The sequence below is a fragment of the Mizuhopecten yessoensis genome, unplaced genomic scaffold (assembly GCF_002113885.1).
Source record: "Mizuhopecten yessoensis strain PY_sf001 unplaced genomic scaffold, ASM211388v2 scaffold259, whole genome shotgun sequence".
Classification (NCBI taxonomy): Eukaryota; Metazoa; Mollusca; class Bivalvia; order Pectinida; family Pectinidae; genus Mizuhopecten; species Mizuhopecten yessoensis.
In genome coordinates this window covers 84,270-97,750 of record NW_018403457.1, presented here as the reverse complement: position 1 = coordinate 97,750, position 13,481 = coordinate 84,270, and the positions used below count along the sequence as shown (strand labels likewise).

The following is a 13,481-nucleotide window of genomic DNA, read 5'->3' as shown; positions in this document are numbered from 1 at the left end:
AAAAAAAAAAAAAAAAAAAAAGTCTTAGACTCACACAAAAAGTCCCTTTCCCTTGCAATTTCTGGACATTGATTAACACAATGACATGCCAAACTCTCTTGCCGTTATCAATTCTTACGAAAAAAATGTTTCTATGTATCTAAACACAGCATCGCTTGCCAAATAACCAATGGATTTGATGGTGTCAAGTGGGACCCCTAACTTGGCAAGCCAAGTGGCCCCTCCTCTACGAAAAGAGTGGCCTCGAATATTCGAGCCTTCCTCCCCTATTTGACATAGGCAGTTGCGCAATTTATCACAAAAACACTTGTAGCTGAGAGCTAAACCACCGTTAACTAGGAGGAGAGGTCCCAGAGGATTTGCTGCCTCTGTAATAAGCAACAGACATTTGAGCGCTGTAGCAGGACATAGAGCATTCCCCGTTCTGGGCAGTAGGATTTCAACACGTTTTCCCCTGAACTGTATAGTCTTGGTTCGGCGTAAACACAACAAATATCCCCAGGGATAAGGGAGAAGATCTATGCGACGAACATATCGGTCTCCATCAAATGCGCCAGTGGTCGTAATGTTCCCAGGGCGCAGGAGCCCATAAAACGCAATAAAGCATGCACACCAAAACGTAATGTCCGACAAATTGGCAAAGTTCAAGGGCGACTTGATTTTATGAAGCTGCTGAGGTGTGATTGCCCCCACTGGTGACTGGGCTGTATCCAGCTCGCGCTTAATACCTTGGAGTAGGTGTTTGAGTTGAAAGTCCTTGTTCACAGGGTCCCCAAAACCCGACAGTCTATGCATGTGAACCACAATATTGAGATATTGTTGGATAGTGTTGAACCGAAATCCTCGAACCTTAGCCAGGTAAGTGACGTATAGTTGAAGGACTTTCGATGCTGCTGGGACAGATGCACAGTTAATACTTCCGCAAAAAAGTTAAGTAGCACTGCATATGTGTACGGTTAGTGGATGCTGTAGTACTAGTCCATGCCTTGTCTTTGTATTTCATTGCAGCTCTCTCCAGTTCCTCCACCATTGAACCACCGTTTGCTATTTCACCTTGTATCTGATCTTGGACCAGACCAGAAAACTGTTTACAAGAGGCATAGTTTTCTTCCTCCACGGGCACGATGTGTTTCTCTAGACCTTCATCGATAATGCGAAAACCGGTAGCCACGCCCTCTAAAATAAACTCCCTATCAAAGTCATCCGCAGGTAAGAGGGACTGCCAGGCTTCCAATTTCAACTTGTTGCTAGTATGTACATTATTTACAGTGGCCTCATGCTTGGGCTGATCATGATCTATCCCTTTTTTGTATGATGAATCGCACTGTGCTCCGCATAACACACCGAACAGACATGCGCAAGTTTACACGATTTATAATCACAAACGTCATTGTTAAATTTCCTGCATATTTCTCGGTTGTCCGGAGTAAACGGGCCACGTTTTCTTGGGGTCGACCGTTCTCGACCTTGTCCCTCTCGTTTTGAATTTACCGTCGTACCCTGAAGTACCTGAGCAGTCAGGTTGTTTGGCTTAGGTACAAGTTGAAAGTTCTGTATCGCGGTTTGTGGCGTTCCCCATCGAAAACCTTCACTATGTTAAGTTGGGCCTCCCGATATTCCCGGTCATACAGCATAACACTGCCGCACACATACTTGCTGAAGAGTCGACTTATCGTTTTTGTATAATCAAGGTAGTCAAGGATACCACGAACATCCACCTCGTTTGCCTCGATCATTTCTTCTAAAATTCTGCTATTACCATAGTCCCATTGTTCAACGCTGATTTTGTAGTAATCTTTGTCCATTTTACGATTTACTTTGACCCCTGTGGTGGTGAACGTGACGATTTCGTCCCCGTCTATCAATGTGGGATCGCGCCAAAGATAATTGTGTACAAGGCGGGGTTTAGACTTTTTTGTATTGTTCACATTCTGCAGCAGTGTCTGGAAATTTAAGTCAAGTAAATTGTTCATACCTGAAGTGCTGGGTCGTTCTCTCTCTGTTGATGACCCACCCTCCTGGCGATCACGTTGAGGGGCGGAGACGAAGGGGCGATTTTGTTCATAAATTTTCCGCCGACAATCTTCGATCTCCTTGCAGAGAGCCCCTTTTCTTAACTCCGCTTTTAAACTATCGAGTTCCTTTTCGAGCTCGGCTTCTGGTTTGTCACTCATCGCTGATGGTGGTGGGCCTCCACAGGCACCATGCCGGCCATCATCACCCTGATGTTCGTCACTAGATTGAGAAGCATTTTCTTTCCGTTGTATACATTATCATCGGTCTCCTCGAGCTCGCTGTCACAATTATGGAGGAATGTCATTAGTGAGCTTGATCGCTCTCTCAGATTGTAAGCGTTCATCGCGATGTCGCTGGAGTTTATATTTATATAAAGCACTGTGAGGCTGCTGCCATCTTCCTCTGCTAATGCTGTTAAAAGACCGGAACTAGCATGGGGTGCTAAGGGAGCTAACTCTAACTACCTTGGCAAAGGCTAAAGTTGCTACACCAAAATACAATTTACTAATAAATTTACACAGAAATATGACGTCTGTCGGAATTCCCGTTTTTCTCCCTTTTCATTAGCTAGAAGTTAAGGACCCAAATCCCAGCCGGCGGCTCATATGTACTACACTTGAACAGTGACAGGGGAATGTATACATATGGGGTGGGACCCGGGCCATGCGGCAGCGTCAGGACATGATTCGGGAGGGGTGGATATAAAGGCGGACTTGTAAAGCAAGACTATCGATATTAAACATGTGCTTACCAGATCAAGACAGCAGTTTCACTGTAAGGCAGCATGCACGGGTGACCTACAAAACAACGTGACCTACTTATATACGCGGAGTTATCTTTATGTAAACACGAGCAGTCGTTGGGGTTAGCATACCCTGATTGTACACGTGTGTACATATATAAGAAGATGAGGGAAGTTATCGAATGCCTTTAAAATTTCACGTTTGATTGACATATTGTTGGCCGTTTTATGAGGGATATTTTTGTTAATGGCTGAACTCATGGTCCTGTGAATTGGCAAGGGTTGTGTGTTCGGTGTGGCTCCCTCGTTAGGTAATGGAGAGGTGGTTAGACGTGTTTGCATGAAGTGTTCAGTAATGTGTAATAATAATTCATTAATTGCCTTTAACAAATTCCCTACCAGGAATATGACTGGAGGAATACCTTTTAAAATCTACTTACAATGCTGAACGTTGATATGCTACAGTGATAAAGGGTACTGTATGGTATATGTACCACGTGTCGATACCAGGCGTAAGGACACATGTATACACCTTCACACATGTGTTGACATTAACGAAGTCGGGTACAAACAAGCTACCTATCAACCTGTTGTCCACAGTTAGCTGGTGATCTCTAGTGTCGTACTGTTCAGGTCTTAAACTACATAAGTACGATGGCCGATAGCAGCCGACACAAACAACTACAATATAAGACATTTGTGTACATGTACACTTTTTAAAAACTGTACATGTACACAATACAACTACAAGTGCTATTAACATTCCTTAACGGTTCGGGTCAACTTGATATTTCACACGTGCCTGATGCGGCGGTGAATTTAAAGACCAAACGACAAAGAAAGGGAATATGTTCATAAATCAGCGAAGAGGCGATAGAGGTCACCACACAGTGTTACTACGTAGACTGTACACAATATTTCACCAGTTGATGCTTGAAGGCGACTTAATCTCATCACCTGAAAATGGATATACTAGAAAAGTTTGACATTAGTTATTATCAACTGTTTAATTTTCTTAATCTTTTCTTTGTATGGTGATAGGTCTTATGTCCTATTTTTAATTTGAAAGAAATGTAACAGACATAAGCCATCGTTCTACGCATATCTATGTGGGCTTTACCTAATGTATGGATTGGAGGCATAAAGTAGAACGTTGCCTTGTTCAGTGTGAATAGTTGAGTGCTAAAGTCAAATATAATATAATACTTACTGTAACAAAAGTTGTATGTATATTGTTCTGAGAGAAATAACTAGTGTTTTATACCAAAGGCAATAGCCTTCAAACTTGTGAATATGTCACATGGAACACTTTAAATTACGTATTTGGGGTTATTGGGTTAACATTATAATTCTATATACAAATTAAGTAACTACATGTTTTTGTTTTGGTATACCTCTGATTTGTGACCGTCTAGTACTGTTTGACTTCTGGGGAATCTAGTAATTTCCTTGTCGTTTATAAGCCGCCGTATCATACACGTGTGAAATATCAAGCTGATCCGAACCGTTAAGGAATGTTAATAGCACTTGTAGTTGTATTGTGTACATGTACAGTTTTTAAAAAGTGTACATGTACACAAATGTCTTATATTGTAGTTGTTTTGTGTACATGTACAGTTTTTAAAAAGTGTACATGTACATAAATGTCTTATATTGTAGTTGTTTTGTGTCGGCTGCTATCGGCCATCGTACATAAGCGACACGCACAACAACACAAACGAGAATGTATGCTACTCAAATGACCTTAACCTTATAAAGAATATATTGTGACAACTAAATTAAGCTGACTATGTTTTGTACTATATTCAAAACATTAGGGTAAACTGACAATGCTTATACATGTGCTATCACACCCATCACGCTAGCGTCAAACTCTCATGTCGTTTACTATATAAATAGGTCTGACCCCAGCTGCAGCGATATGTTACCTGTATGAAATGACCCCAATCTCTCGTTTTGATATAGTGTAACAGGTTTATATTTAACAAATTATGATCAATTAGAAAACAAACATGCACCTGAAAATGTGCCAAAAACTAGAGCTATGACTGTTGTTTGATGAATGTTTGTTAAAGTTTAATTTAGCTGCCATTTGAATATCTCAATATTTTGCATCTATGCAATGGTAAAAGTTCAACTTTTGTTTGCATGAATCTTATCACTTAGTGCCATTGTATCGCCATTTTTACTTTGTAGCAAGTTGATTTTTACTTCGCAAGTTTTAAATGTTCAGTATTATGAAAAATATAATGCAACAACGTGGATAATTATAAAATATTGGTAGTTTATTACCGATTCATATTAACTGAAGTTCTTTTGATTTTTGATCACAAAACATAATACGGCAAAAACAGACCATACTGACCCCTATTTTTTGGCTGTTTATTAAAAACGTTTAGTTGCAGAACTATTATATAAATTATTAAATCTGCAAAACGTGAAAAAATAGCGTATTTTCAGTTAAAAATAAGGGGTAGGTGTAAACTAAATTGCTTTTCTGAGATAACAGAATATGTTAAAGAAATATATTTCACTTCCATAATTTAAAAGGAAATATTATTTTATCAGTTCATTTATAAATTTCTGCTAACACTCTTGGAAGATATTGTATGCTATTTGTTCTGCATATGGTGAAAAACACCTAGTATATGTTGCATTGTAATCTATGACCGATCATAGCACAACAAACGAACACTCTGTCATGACAGTTTTGCATTTTATTTCATATCATTCACTCTTCAAAAAATAAATAGAGGGAAAAAAAGTTTAATACAGATTTTTTTTTTAACTTCTCAGAGGAGTACATTCTTCATTCGGAGCTATCCTACTTATCCGTTAATTGTATCGTAAAAGTCTGGAAGGTAATTATGCAAGAGCACCAACATTGCTATGCGCATTTCTGTGCATTTTTCTCACTCTTGTTAAACCGTCTCTGATCGGCATTTTTGTTAGTATTACCACTGTATCTCTTTCATAAGACAATGTGGTAGACTATGCTGGTGACTTTCTGATTCCAGAGTCTCCGAGGTTTGCCGTGACCTTGATAGCCACAGTAATCTCTTTTGAGTAGTATTTATTTATTTATTTATTTTGAAGGTTTTTACGTCTGCTATTACGACCTTTCGGCCTTTCAGTAGACGAGAACAGATAGGAAATGGAAATAGAAGGGACAAAGTATGGAGAGAGAAAAGGAGAGAGTAGGAGAGGGTAGAGGTGGAGGAGATAGAAGTCGTCAGTCCTATTGACCTACTATTATTACACTGTTGGCTAGTATAATTTTGTGTGACGACTTCTGAGCCAAAAAAGCCCCCAAAAAACGTTTATAGTGCATCAGGATGTTGGACGCGGTTAGAGAGGAGCGGAGGGATGGCACCCCAAGGAAGACCCTGAAACAAGCCAAGTCGGTTAAGGCCTAGCTGAGATGAATTTACATAAATCTATTTTTAGAAGTCCGTCTAAAATTCTAATAAATAAACCTAACACTTATTAAAAGTCTAAAATATCCTAACCTCTGAATCGGCGTTATCACGCCTACTCTTCTTCGAAAATACCCAGAAGGATCTTTTCCGTGCGATGTGGACAGTCTCACACGGGGCACCATTTTAAGTCCCATCCGACGGACTGTGCATTAGTGCTTAGTGGTTAGTAATGTGCGGTGCTTGGTCATTTATTTTTGTCGTCCTTCCACGTGAGTTCATTCTTTAAGCTCCTTTACACTGGCGTTGTTTCACAACACAAATGTCATCTTTCATATCAAACCACACTGTTGCATTCTCCTTATATCTATCTGCTTTGCGACGTATTTTAATTCTTTTAAGAGTAATGTGATATTAATTGATATGAGTATAGTGAGTAGGGAGGGGAGGGGATACTTAATGGATACAGGTGGGGAAATATACTATTGTTATATATATGAAAATATCTACTCTGATATGGGCGTTTTAGTTAAGGGATAAAGGTGTGACTGGAATGGCGGATTGTGAAAGGGATTGACTTTGGGTCGAGATAAATGCGGTTGGGGTGGGGCACAAAGGAGGAGACCCCAGACCTCCTGGGATCTCAGTATATACCAATTAATGAGCGGATCAGTAGTAATCCATCCTGGAACAGCCTCCCTGGGTATCCTGGGACCATAATTTAAAGTGTGATTTAAATAGTGCTAGAAGAGCTCATCATATTTATACTTACTAATTAAAATTTTAAATATCCAGCTGATGAATACATGACTATGGGGGCTGGGGTTGCTAAGGAAATCCAATATGGCGGCCTTAGCAACCCCATAAACCTACGAGCAACCCCATACCCCCCCCCNATCATGCGTGTTTTGCGTGTGACGTCAACAATTTTCGCGTTAACAACGGAATTATCTCCCCCTGTTTTCAATAGGTGTGTGTACTGCGTGTGACGTCATTTTGACGAAATTAGCTCCCCTTGTTTCTAACTTTTACCTTCTGATTTCAGGTATTCTCTCTTTCGGCGACGCTGTTTCGTTGGTTATTGTTTCTCTTTTCTTTTCTTTTCTCCTCTTTTCCTGGTCTTTTTAATCATATATTTTCATTTTCCTTGATAATCTTATGCATAAAACATATTTACAAACAATGAATAGTTACAACATGCGTACGTTATTTACAATATAAAATTCACGGCATATTAACAATTTTTTACGAGTGTGGTATTAAATTGAGATGACTTTTTTTCGTGAAGGAAGTGAGTGTGTCGGTGCTCTGGAAGGTGTTGTAGCAGGTGGTGTTGCTTCCTTGTTTGAACTAAAAATAATAGTTAACACGTAGACAATTCACAATAATACATTAGCTAACGGTATAATAATAGAGTAAGGTAAGTGATTCTATTTAGACAATATACCTCAAGGTAGTGATACTGGCCGCTTGCACGTCGCTGTCTATATCTTTGGCGATGTTGTTTCCTAATGCGCTCCTTGTTGTTTGATATGTTTTGTCGTTCCTTCCTGTACATGTCTGCTGGCTGTTGTACTAATTGGTGTTGGCGAAAGAAGTTGGATAGACTGTATAAGATTGTCTTGTGATTCGGTGATGAAGAGTGTGTCGTCAATGTCTGAACTTGTCAGAGTCGTGCGGGAAACTTTAGATGACGTCAAGGTCGTCGAACGTGACGTCACTATCATCGATCGATATCGGAGCATCAAAAGCATGGCGCAGAGGTTGGAACCTTAGCGTACCGGTTGTGTACGATGCGAGTCGGCGTCATTTTTTTTTTTTTTTTTTTTTTTTTTTTTTTTTATTTTTTTTTTTTTTTTTAATTTTATTTTGTATAGAATCCTTCATACTATCATCGGAATGTTCGTTTTGTAACGAGGTTTTTGATCGGCTATTTTTATGACAAGTGTTATGATTGGATATTTTTCATAATAAGGCTTATGATTGGTTCATTTTTAGTCACAAAACTTGAAGGAAGCAATAAACTCTAATATGAAATAGGCGCTGCCTACTTCATAAGCGAGCGCACATAGTTCAGTAACGTTTATGATGATAGTGTAGATCTCGGGCGTCTGCAGCGCCCCAGCTAAGAACATAAGGGTAACAAAACGAACAGAATCCCTCCTTAGGACATACGTGCGCTGAATATTCTTCCATGATAAAGAAATGAATGGTAGTATAAAAAGTTGTATTTTAATTAAGAAAACCTATCAGATATTCCATGTAGGCCTTTTTGTTGTTATATTACTTATTTACTATTATTTTAACACCCTTGTCAATATATTGCCTGATCCCTTTAGGGCAAAATTTTCTCAAGACAAAATTTAAGAAATATGATCTACTGTGCATAGAAAATATTTATTAAGAAGGCAAAGTATTGCAAGGCAATCCATATAGACCCCCATGGCCACCGGTAAGAATTTCTATACACAAACAGTACACTTATGTCAGGAAGCATATACATTGTAGGTCATAGTGAGGTCATAGTGACCTACTTCACTCCGCCATACCAAGATTTTCTTGTTCACCAAATATGGTTACTCCAGGTGAAATAGCATATGTCCCGTACAAATATTTTCAAAAGTAAAGGTCAAAGGTCAAGGCATAAGTCACAGTGACCTAAATCCTACACTCTTCACTCTGCCATCCACAGATGTCCTTGTACACTTAATCTGGTTACTCCAGGTGAAATAGTAAAGAAGATATGCCCCAGTCCAACTTTTTCAAAAGTTAAGGTCAAATGTCAAATCATATAGGACACAGTGAGGTCAGTGAGGTCAGTTCATGAAAATCTACATGTTTGCCTAAATTGCCAAGCCCAATGCCCCTGGCTAGTAAAAAAAATCAATGTTTACTTTGAAACATAAGTTGAGATTGTATTTGTTTTTTCGAAACAACCTATATGTATAAACTATAGTTCACTAATTATTATGTTGTATATCTCGGCCATGTATGACCCCTTGAAGGGGCTAGCATTATTGTATTCCTGGGTGGTAACAGACCTGCGGAAAACTTTGGTAGTTGTCTATGGATTGCCAGTAGGTGTTTTTCATTATAGGACACTGCTTTCAACCATTTCAATGTTATACGGTCACCATGCTGGAGTGACAGGACCCTAGGAGCAATCACAGTTAGTACGAGTGTATTAATCTTTTCATAACCTGCAAAGAACATGGTAATTTCTAAGTACACACAGACAAACAATAAAGAACGGATGATGTTAGAGCATCTCTCATTTACAAGCTTTACCTGGTCTATAGGTGACATGCAAACACAATAAAATAGCTCAAAAATTATTCTAAATCAGTATTAATTAGTTATGAAAGATGATTCTAAATCAATACAGGACCATTGTAATTACAACATAGAAATGATAAATATACAAAAGTGAGATCACCAAGTTACACAAGAGATACATGGACCTGAGTTGTAATGCAATTATGTTATTTGTTGTAGTGATGTACAAATCAAACAAAAACAGAACAAAAGTTCATATAATCCAAAAAAGGCTTTTGGAATGCCTTGAGAGAAATTCATGTTGGGAGTGACCAACATATATTATTGATATACGTTGGGTACATAATTGTCTGACATACAGTATATATTGCTGACAATTTTCAGAAAAAAATGATAAAGTGGACGAATGAACGACACGGGGGTAATGCAATAACAATTTCAGATATAGCGACTTAGGACCTTTCCATCCATGAAGAGAGTTTGATTCTAGCATATCTGGATCTGAAGAAAAAGATTGTTCAAATTTCAGCCAATGTGCCCTCTTTGGCCCCTCCCTACAGGCCCTAGGGAACGGCCAGGTTCTTAATTTTCATACCATCAAAATTCAGTCACATGATGGTCATTCTAACCAACTTTGAATTTGTTCCCAAAAGTGTCATTTCCCCATATAAACTACAGTAAGGCCAAACACAAGATTTACATATGCTTCGGATAGCCTGATCATGACTTTCCTGTGGACATTAAGGAACATTTTATCATCTACTTTGTATCCATGAAGATAATTTTAATAGTCCGGCAAAGTCACATTCATTGTTTTGTTAATGGGGTCCTGACCACATTCTTGACAGAATAATAACAATTGAAATGCATAGAAATTCATTTTTCTTACATTTTATATTACCTTGTAAGTATATATTGTTCCATGAAAATTAAAAAAAAATTAAAAAATTGCCTGCTTGCTGACCAACCCTCTTTTCTCTGGAATTTTTGTTTTGGTTTAGCCTAAATATTAACCCTTTCTCAAGGAGGAATGAATGATCCAGAGGTAGCAAAATATTAATATATTTGAAATAGGCCTACAGGACCTTTCCATCTATGAAGAGTATTTGATTTTAGCATCTCTGTGCCCGAATAAGATGACTGTCGAACATTTAGTCAATTTGACCTCTCTTGGGCTCAAACCCCTGGCAGATTAGATCCACATGTAATTCATAAATTTGGCTTGCATTTGACCATGGACCTTTCTTTCAAAAATTGAAGTGGTTTAAAGGTTACTGTGACGAACAAAAGGCATTCACAAGATGTCAACACCAAGACTTTGATAACTAAAAAGAATCCATTTTCTAGCTTAAGTTCACAAATCGTAAATGTAATACTCACTACCTACTTACCTTTGCATTTATATTTACATAAATAGCTTCATAAATAGAACTTATCTAAATTGACACAAGTTCAGGTGAAACAACTTACACATATAGTTTCTGACCTGTCTTTCCTCGGGCTACTTTTAATCAATTACACAACGTCGTAATACTGACTGTGTCACAAAAGCTGAATAGGGCGAGCCGGATTGATCATTTTAAAAATGTGTCAAATGTACAAAACGATGATGACTCTATTCAACAGGACAACATTTTCCTTGATAAAGATATTATGTATGATGAACTAGATGCACCGATTCTTATTAACCCAATTTGTGTATGTTGTTTAACAATATTTTAGAAGCCGGGTGTTTTCCTGCAAATTGGTCATCTGCTATTATTATTTCTGGGGTTTTTTCCTTCTTTTCTTTTGTGGCAGTGGTCCTCTCACCTCTGTTGTTCTTAACAATGTAATACTGCTTGAGCTGTTCAGTTGTATATTCAAATTCAAATTCAAATTCATTTATTGACTTTGAGCTTTACAGCTCATCAGTATGTACACAATACATATAAATACAGTGGCAGACACTGCAATAACGCAGTGGACAATGGACAAAAAATGCATGTAGTTACATATATTTTAACATTATATCATGCTATTCCTCAACTGGGTGGCATCATATATATATTTACTTAACATAGTTAATTCTTTAACGTTCGTTGTGCTTAATAATTGAATCAGCTTGAAAACAGATGGTTTTTTCCAGTAGTACAATTTTATACGTCTTTCTCTTAAAACTTGATAAAATGGACAAATGAACAAAAAATGGTATTCGTCTTCAATATCTTCAGAGTTACAAATTCTGCATATACGTTCATTTCTTACAATGTTTCGATATCTCCCGGTTTCAATATACAGCGTATGCGCTGATAAACGTAACCTAGTTAGAGCAATTCTATTTCGCTTTGGAATATATTTACATAAATATTGTTGTAATGTTAAATTATCAACTAAATGTCTATACAAAAAACATTTCGAGGAATTCTCTAATAATTCAAACAATTCTTGCCGTGCGTTATCAAAGATTCTCTGTTTAATAATTGGCAGGGCTTCAGACGAGTTCACATTATTTTGATTCAGCCACACTTCGCCAAGACCGAGTGAAAAAAGTTTGTCTTTCACAAAAGTTACCCAATTAAAAACAGTATTTCGCTTTGGCATATACATGAGTTCATCATAGGCAGTTTTAAGAACACAGTTCTTAGTATTTAAAAGCTTGAACCAGTACTTAATTAAATTATAGTGTCTGGTATGTACAATCGGAAATCTACCCAATTCAAAATAGATCATTACATTACATGTTGACTTCTTAACACATAATATCCTTTTGCAAAATTCCAGGTGAACTTTCTCAATATCTATGCCTTTGCACGAGCCCCATACCTCAGATGCGTAACACAGTATACTGGTATATAACTGCCCCAGAATGATTGTTTGCTATATATAACCAATTTGGCTTGGATATTCATCATCAGTTTGGATACAAATTAAGGAGTGCTTAAATAATTGTAACACGCATCATCATCTCAGTAATAAGCATAGGCCGTGATCACTTTTAGCTCACCTGGATGGAAATGATAGCTTGGATAATTATAGATGTTCAATGATTTTTATGATAGTTATAAGATATTTATAACATCTAGGAATTTTGATTAATTAACTGATTAATTATCTGTTAAACACTACACTCTTAATCGCACATTACATTCTTACATTTTGTACAAGGTAATGTAGGCATCTTATTAAATGTTACAATAATAAAGATTATTTAAAGTACATGTACTAGAAAATGAAATAACACATTTCATCTTATCATATCAGCAGCACAAGGACTACACAATGGATATATTTAATACTGAATATTTATATTTATATATATGATTAATATTCAAATAATTTAAATTTTAATATTTGTCTTTACAAATCTGAAAAAACTTACACAATGTATTATTGTTAAGAGTGAAATAATGATCTGGAAGTCAAGTGGTAAATTAATTGCTGTTTCAGTTATCTTTCAATTATAGGCTGTCTTGTTACCCAGGGCAGGGAGATATAAATTGTCCAGCTGTCAGGGCACCTGGCTTGGTGGCCGTTTACATATGTCAGATAAGCTTGACTGATGACCTCTACGGACAAAGGGATGCACAACTTATTTCACGCCTATTTTCATCTGGTTATTGTTTAGTTAATAAATTGTCATGTAAAGGTATATTGAGAGTATCCTGTATGTAACAAGGCAGTTCCATTGTAAGCCTCTGAGCTAGGCACACGTCTATGCTTACCTTCAAGTCTAATACAAAATAGTACCATACGATTGGAGTTTATTGTTTGTACTACAGTATCCGGGAATCTGAGGGTAACAAACTGGTGGCAGCGGTAAAGGATTTTTATCAAGTTTGGGACTCCGTTATTATTTAACGAACTTGATAACAGAACAAAATGCCTACAGGAACAGGAGATGGAGAAACTGCCGATGCAGCTCAGAAATTATCATCTGTTCAGTCGAAAGTGGAGATAAGAAAGCTTGAACTTCAAGCTGAAGTTGAAAAGGAAAAGATTCAACTAGAACGAGAAAAGCTACAACGTGAAGCAGAAGCAGAACGAGAAAA

The 13,481-nt window shown here is 37.5% G+C and overlaps 1 protein-coding gene across 3 annotated transcripts in view; it reads right to left on the bottom strand.

Annotated features, from left to right (window-relative positions):
• LOC110445623 (hydroxylysine kinase-like) overlaps positions 1-3,290 on the bottom strand; it is a 19,718-nt gene extending 16,428 nt beyond the window's left edge. The window contains exons 1-2 of one of the 3 annotated variants that reach the window (XM_021490339.1): positions 3,199-3,290; positions 2,768-2,813 (exon numbers count right to left, since the gene is read on the bottom strand). The gene's annotated coding sequence lies outside the window, so the exon portion shown is untranslated. Of the gene's footprint in view, positions 1-2,767; positions 2,864-3,198 lie in introns of those variants that run through there. The other 2 variants (XM_021490348.1, XM_021490321.1) reach the window with 2 other exon arrangements.
• Positions 3,291-13,481: the final 10,191 nt, after the last annotated feature.